General features: G+C 44.6%; 1 protein-coding gene across 8 annotated transcripts in view; it reads right to left on the bottom strand.

Annotated features, from left to right (window-relative positions):
• Positions 1-2,479: 2,479 nt before the first annotated feature.
• LOC137346878 (uncharacterized) overlaps positions 2,480-7,863 on the bottom strand; it is a 398,647-nt gene continuing 393,263 nt past the window's right edge. For 6 of the 8 annotated variants that reach the window (XM_068010836.1, XM_068010841.1, XM_068010840.1 and 3 more), the window contains one exon: positions 2,480-3,843. The gene's annotated coding sequence lies outside the window, so the exon portion shown is untranslated. Of the gene's footprint in view, positions 3,882-5,736; positions 6,543-7,863 lie in introns of those variants that run through there. The other 2 variants (XM_068010837.1, XM_068010839.1) reach the window with 2 other exon arrangements.

Genomic DNA, 7,863 nt, shown 5'->3' with positions numbered 1-7,863 from the left:
CACTCACGATCACACCCTCCTGTCCCTCACCGCTGGCCAAAAAAAAAGTCCCTATTCTAAGGGGTGTGACTGTCTTCTGGTACAAAGTGTCAGGGTATCTCTCCCCTCCCTATGTTGCGCTGTGTTTGCAATTTAGCTTCCAGATCAATAAACCTGATCCGGCATTCCTCTAGCTGCTTACACTTTCTGCAGACGTGTTTATCCTGGATTGCATTGGCATCCAGGAGATCCCACATTGCACAGCTACAACACAACACCTGTCCTGCCATTGTTACTTATGTTATTTAGTTAATTTACTTTAATTTCTTAATTAACTTAGAATAATTCCTATGTATTCTACAATTTAAACTAATTTTTATCCAGGCTGACAGTGACCCTCCTATTCCATGTGCCTCAATTTTGTTAATCAGCCTTTTATGAAGTACTTTGTCAAATTATTTCTTAAAATCTGTGTAGACAACATCCATTGTTTCCCCTTCCGCAACCTTCTCTGTTACATCATCAAAAAATCAATTAGTCAAGTATGATCTGCCTTTTACAAATCACTGCAGGCTCTCCTTAATTAACTCAAGCCTCTCCAAGTGCCTGTTGATTTTTTCCCCTTGATTATTGTTTCTAACACCTTACCCACCACTGATGTTAAAGCATTGCTCTCTTGCTTTTGTACTCTATTCCTCAATTAATAAAGGATCCCATAATAGCCTTCTCAACTTGTCTCTGTTCCTGCACCCCCTTTAGATTAAACCATTTAGTTTATATTGCTTCTCCTCATTCTTCCTACCAAAATGTATCACTTCACACTTCTTTGTAAAACTTCATCTACTATGTGTCTGTCCATTTCATTAGTCTATGTCCTCCTGAAGTCTGTTACTATCCTCATTGTTTATTACATTCCTGAGTTTGTGTCCTCCACAAACTTTGAACTTATGCCCTGTATATCCAGGTCCAGCCCATTAATAGATATCAAAAACAGCAGTGGTCCTAATGCTGATCCCTGGGAAACACTACTGAATGCAACTGTTCATCTCTGCTTTCTGTCCCTTTGCCTATTTCATACCGACCTTGCCGCTGTCCCTATAATCCCATGGGCTTTAATTTTGTTTACAAGTCTATTATGTGGTACTTAGTAAAATCCCTTTTGAAAGTCCATTATGCATCAACCATACTACCCTCATCCACCTTCTCTATTACTTCATCAAAGAATTCAATAGAACCATAGAAAAATTACGGCACAGAAGGAGGCCATTCAGCCCATCGTGTCTGCACCAGCCAAAACATCTAGCCACCCAATCTAATCCCACCTTCCAGCACCTGGTCGATAGCCTTGCAGATTACAGCACTTCAGGTCAGGTCAATCAAGTCAGTCAAGCACCATTTGTCTTTAACAAATCTGTGCTGACTTTCAGTTATTAGCTCATAATTTTTTAAATGACATAATTTTTTCCCAGATTATTTTCTCGAAAAATCTCTTCACTAGTGAGGTTAGGCTGACTGGTCAATAATTGCTTTGTAAAATGTACATTTTTTTTTGTGTTTACTTAATTTCATCTTAGTTTGTTCAGTTTGCTTACCCACTTTTTTCATGTTTGTACTTGCGGCTGTTCAATTTTCAGTCCATTAACACCCTATCTGTACTAATGCTTTGTCTTTCAACACACCATTAACATATTGTTTGCCTTTGCTCCATGACTTTCTGGTCAGCTATTCTGTGACCTGGTCCTATCTACACTTTCTCCTTTGTTATCTCTTGCCCCACCCCCGCTTTACTTGCTTATAACCTTTGACATTTCTAATATTTGCCAGTTCTGAAGGGTCACTGACCTGAAATGTTAACACTGCTTCTCTCTCCACAGATGTTGCCAGACCTGATGAGTATTTCCAGCATTTCTTGTTTTTATTTCAATGATTGTCAGGTTTACCCCTCTTCTTTTTAAATAGGGTGTAACATTTGTAATCCTCGTCCTTTAGCAACACCCCCACATCTCAGGAGGATTAGAAGATTGTAGCCAGAGCTAATAACAAAATGGCAGATGTGTTAAATGAGGACCATGTGTCCATTTTCACAGTGGAGAAGGAGTACAAAATACCAAAAGTACAAGGCAGCCTCAATCGAAGCTAAGGGGAGGAACTCAGTGGATTTAAAGAAAAATTGTAATGGAGAAAATGCAGAGCTGTGGGGAAAGAGCAGGGGAGTGAGACTAATAACTCTTTCAAAGAGCTGGCACAGGTATGATGAACTGAATGGCCTCCTTCTGCATTGTATTATTTCAGAATCATGGGACTGATTAATTAGTGCTTGGTTATATTAATTAAACACAGTGAGAATAAAAGATGCAAGTTTTAAATTGCACAGCACATACTCCACGATTGAAAATTTGGGTAATTGAACTTTTTAAATAATTTACTCCTGCAAATAGACAAATAGTTCAAACAAAAGATCAAGCAGGTGCCTAAAGTTTAAATTACATTCTTTATTTATTCAAGGCAGGATTAAATGCATTTTGCAGAAGAAAAGCAGGTATTTGAAGTTTCAGTGATAAAGTAGACAGGTTTGTAGCTTTTTCTGCATGTAATCTTTTATTATTTCACTCACTGACATCCAACCAGTTCTTTTGCTGGGCAGGATTGATCTCATCTGGATCATTTTTATTCACCTAGAATAGATTTGATTATCAGGAATTTCCACAAGATCGCTTATAAATGCAGCAGGAAATTGGCCAAAACCCCACAAACAACACGACTAGATATTTAGGCCGTTTCTTTTTTCATGCTAAAGTTAAAAGAGACCAGTAACCCCTGCAGATATTCCACTCTGATATTTCTTAATTCAAATAATTTCACGTAATGATCAAGGTTCTTGTTTTACTAATTTCCCCACTTGGACATCACATGTTTGCTTAGGTGAGGTAAAGACCTGCTCAGGTCAGGGAAAACCCCCCCTGACAGAACCACATCGGACCCAAGCCCGACCCGGCTCGAGTCCCTCCATTTTCTCCCGCGCCCGACCCGACCTGAGCATGACCCCGACCCGACCACCAGAATGGTCCCTTTACCAACCTTGAGACTCCGAATCTGCAGGAAGCTGCAGCATGAACGTGATGACGTCATAGAGACGCTCACTCGCTCAGTGCGCAGACTCAGAGTTTCCCTCCTTGACGTCCCAGACTCCTAGCTCAGGTAGGTTTTTTACTTTTAACACTTACCAGCAGAGCAAAATGCAATTCTTACTTTTGTGTCCGAACCGGTCCCGAAAGCCCGACCCGGACCCAGCCTGACCCGAACCTAAAAGCCCGACCCGGAAGAGCCACCCGACCCAACCCGAACCCGACACATGTCGCAGGTCCCGTCGGGTTCGGGTCGGGTAGCAGGACTTTAAGGTGAGGCACACAAGCAATATGCAAACAACATCTTCATGGCTCGGACCTACAATCACCCTTCTTCGTTGTTGCTGGGTGATTATCCTGGAACAAGAACAGGAGTAGGTCACTCAGTCCTTCAAGCTTGTTCTACCAATCAGTTAGGTCATGGCTGACCTGAACTTCAACATCATTTACACAGCCATTCCTTCATATCCCTTGCCTTGGCAGGTGCGGTAATTTTGAACCGGCAAATTACAATTAGCTATTTCAGAATGCACACACTGCAACCCACTATCTGAGTGGAATGTTTTAGAGAGCGCCAGTGTCTGATGAAAACACTCTTTTTTTGTGAGAGATGGGCTCTGTATCGTGCTTCCATCCCTCTTTGAATTGCATCAGTTAGTTTTCTGTACATTTCAGGTCTTCTTAGTTCAGGGATTCTACTCAGTTCATTGCTATCCAGGTAACGTCCAAATATCTGAAGCTGTCCATGGGAGAAAAATGAACAAATTCCATTGATTCCTGAAAGATGTGACAACATTTAAACACAATATTCACCACATACATATGTACACAGATTGTATGTCATAATTATCACCACTCATCCCTAGCTTGGATTCACACATCATCTATCTTATTACCTATTTCTGCCATGTTTACCTACATATCAAATGGGGCATGGTAATCTGCAAGAAAGATACAGACAGATTTGAGGAGTGACCAAATATGCAGCAAATGCTATTCAAGATAATTCAAAGTGAAATAGTACCTGTTGAAAAAAAGTAGGTGAGAATACATCCTAAGGCACACAGCATAACCATAGATCGCAATGTGAATGGAGTGCATTGTAAACAGTAGGGGAAGTTGAGAATTTGTGAGAATGACATTTTGGTGAGAGTGGGAAGGAGATGCTTTTTTCCTCTTAACACTTGTAGTGGTTTGTACTTAAAACTAGGAACCGATAACACTTTCAAAAATTAATAATTTAAACTAGTTTTTTTGTTTGTTTCATGGATTGTGGGCGTTGCTTGCAAGGCTAGCATTTGTTGCCCATCCCTAATCGCCTTTGAGAAGGTGGTAGTGAGCTGCCTTCTTGAACCGCTGCAGTGCATCTGGTGCGGGGAGAGAGATCCAGGATATTGATCCAGCGACAGTGAAGGAACAGTGATATATTTCCAAGTCAGAATGGTGTGTGGCTTGGAGGGGAACTTGCAGATGGTAATTTCAACTAGTTAAATTAATTAGATAAAAAAAAAACAAGTGATTTAATTACATGAAACTTTAACTATATAAATCAAGATTACATAGAGATAAATGCAGCAAGACCTGGACAATATCCAGGCTTGGGCTGATAACTGGCAAGTAACATTCACGCCATACAAGTGCCAGGCAATGACCATCTCCAACAAGAGAGAATCTAACCATCTCCCCTTGACATTCAATGGCATTACGATCATTGAATTCCCCACTATCAACATCCTAGGGGCTACCATTGACCAGAAACTGAACTGGAGTAGCCATATAAATACTGTGGCTACAAGAGCAGGTCAGAGTCAGGGAGTTCTGTGCCGAGTAACTCACCTCCTGACTCCCCAAAGCCTGTCCACCATCTACAAGGCATGAGTCAGGAATGTGATGGAATATTCTTCACTTGCCTGGATGGGTACAGCTCTAACAACACTCAAGAAGCTCGACACCATCCAGGACACAGCAGCATACTTGATTGGCACCCAATTCACAAACATTCACTCTCTCCACCACCGATGCACAGTGGCAGCAGTGTGTACCATCTACAAGATGCACTGCAGCAAAACACCAAGGCTCCTTAGCCAGCACCTTCTAAACCCACGACCTCTACCACCTAGAAGGACAAGGGCAGCAGATGCTGCCACCACTTGCAAGTTCCCCTGCAAGTCACACACCATCCTGACTTTTTATTTTATTCATACCTGGGATGTGGCCGTCGAATTTATTGCCCATCCCTAATTGCCCTTGAGAAGGTGGTGGTGAGCTGCCTTCTTGAACCACTGCAGTTCATGTGTGGGAGGTATACCTATAGTGCTGTTAGGAAGGGAGTTCCAGGATTTTGACCCAACAATAGTGAAGGAATGACGATATAGTTCCATCAGGACTCCCTGATTAAGGTCAATTAAGGGGGTTGAGGAGCTCATTAAGAGCTTGTTAATGGGGGTGTTACAATTTCCACAGGGGTGTAAGGGTTGCACATACTGTATGCGGCAGATCAGGTGAAGGGAGGCAGGTACACAGTCATTGCCACCCCAGGGAATGACCTCAGTTCCATAAAATGGTGAACGGCACAGAGGAGGACACTGCCCTTGGCAGTGGGTGGTGGGCAGAGTAGAAGGTGGTCACCCTCCTGGCATCACAGGGGTAATGCTACCAATGCCAATTGGGCAGCCACCTGACTACAAGGAAGGCTGCAGCTGGCAATGGGGGCATGACTCTCAGATTTTGGGCCCAGTGGCGATGAGGAGCAACATCATCTAGAGGAATGGTGCAGCCCCGGGCATCAGAACGGCAGGGGAGAGGGACGAGGGAGCAGGAAGGACATGGAAGCCATACCCTCAGCATAGGATCTACCTGGAGAACACAGAGAATCAGTGTCACGCAGACTGCAACTCTTCAGGCAGTTGGTCACAGACATCTGTGACCTTGTTGCTGAAGACATCACACTTCGCAGCACTGGTTGCCATGCCCTTCCAGTAGTTGTTAAAGTCACTGTGGCCTTGAATTTCTTCACTTCTGGCTCCTTCCAAGAATCAGCTGTGGACCTTGGTGGTATCTTACAAATGGCAGCACACCATTGAATCTCGCTGGTCAAGAATGCCCTATATGCCAGGGTTGGACAGTACATTCAGTTCACGACAGACACAGCCTTGTAGGCACAGAGGGCAGTGGGTTTTGCCGCCATTGCTGGATTCCCCTAGGTGCAGGGCATCATCGATTGCACCCATGTGGCCATCAAGGCACCCAATGACCACCCAGTGAGAGTTATCAACAGGAAGGGATTCCACTTCCTCAATGTTCAGCTGGTCTGTGGCACAACAAAACCTTCCTCCATTTGTGTGCTCACTTTCCTGGCAGCTGCCATGACTCCTTCATCCTCTGCCAGTCCAGGCTACTGCAGCTCTTCATTCCTCTCCCCAAAGCTGTGGATGGATCCTAGGGAACAAAGGATATCTCTTGAAGAGATGGCTACTCATCCCTCTACGAGAGCTCCAGACACAGTCACAGAAGCGCTAGAACCAAAGCCACTTGCTCACTAGGACAACCACTGAGCAGGCCATCGGGCTTCTCAAGATGTGTTTCCAGTGCCTGCACCGGTTGGGTGGCGTTCTGCAATGCCCTCCTGCAAGGGTCTTGCTCTTTGTGGTGGTCTGCTGCTTCCTCCATAACATAGCCCTCCAGAGAGGTGTGGACCTCGAGGATGGTGAGGCCCTGGAAGGAGATAGCTCATTGGAGGAAGAGGAGGAGCAGGAGGTGGGATAGGAGGAGGAAGAGGAGCTTGAGGCGGAGGACACAGAATACTGAAGTGCTCTGGCTGCACAGGGAGGTGGCCACGCATGGCACTAAGGTCACAGAATCAGAATCACTGAATAATACAGTGCAGATGAGGCCCTTCGGCCCATCGAGTCTGCACCAATGCATTAAAGACACCTGACCTGTCTACCTAATCCCATTTGCCAGCACTTGGCCCATAGCCTTGATTGTTATGACGTGCCAAGTGCTCATCCAGGTACTTTTTAAAGGATGTGAGGCAACCCGCCTCTACCACCCTCCCAGGCAGTGCATTCCAGACTGTCACCACCCTCTGGGTAAAAAAGTTCTTCCTCAAATCCCCCTTAAAACTCCTGCCCCTCACCTTAAACTTGTGTCTCCTAGTAACTGACCCTTCAACTAAGGGGAACAGCTGCTCCCTATCCACCCTGTCCATGCCCCTCATAATCTTGTACACCTTGATCAGGTCACCCCTCAGTCTTCTCTGCTCCAGCGAAAGCAACCCAAGCCTATCCAACCTCTCTTCATAGCTTAAATGTTCCATCCCAGGCACCATCCTGGTGAATCGTCTCTGCACCCCCTCCAATGCAATCACATCCTTCCTATAATGTGGCGACCAGAATTGCACACAGTACTCCAGCTGTGGCCTTGCCAAAGTTCTATACAACTCCAACATGACCTCCCTGCTTTTGTAATCTATGCCTTGATTGATAAAGGCAAGTGTCCCATATGCCTTTTCAACCACCCTATTAACCTGCCCTTCTGCCTTCAGAGATCTATGGACAAACAAGCCAAGGTCCCTTTGTTCCTTGGAACTTCCTAGTGTCAGGCCATTCATTGAATGTCACATTACTCCTTCCGAAGTGCATCACTCTCACACTTTTCAGGGTTAAATTCCATCTGCCAATTTTCTGCCCATTTGACCATCCCGTCTATATCTTCCTGTAACCCAAGACACTCAACCTCACTGTTAACCACTCGGTCA

The sequence above is a fragment of the Heterodontus francisci genome, chromosome 30 (assembly GCF_036365525.1).
Source record: "Heterodontus francisci isolate sHetFra1 chromosome 30, sHetFra1.hap1, whole genome shotgun sequence".
In the NCBI taxonomy this organism is placed as follows: domain Eukaryota; kingdom Metazoa; phylum Chordata; class Chondrichthyes; order Heterodontiformes; family Heterodontidae; genus Heterodontus; species Heterodontus francisci.
This window is presented reverse-complemented; position numbering and strand designations above follow the sequence as displayed.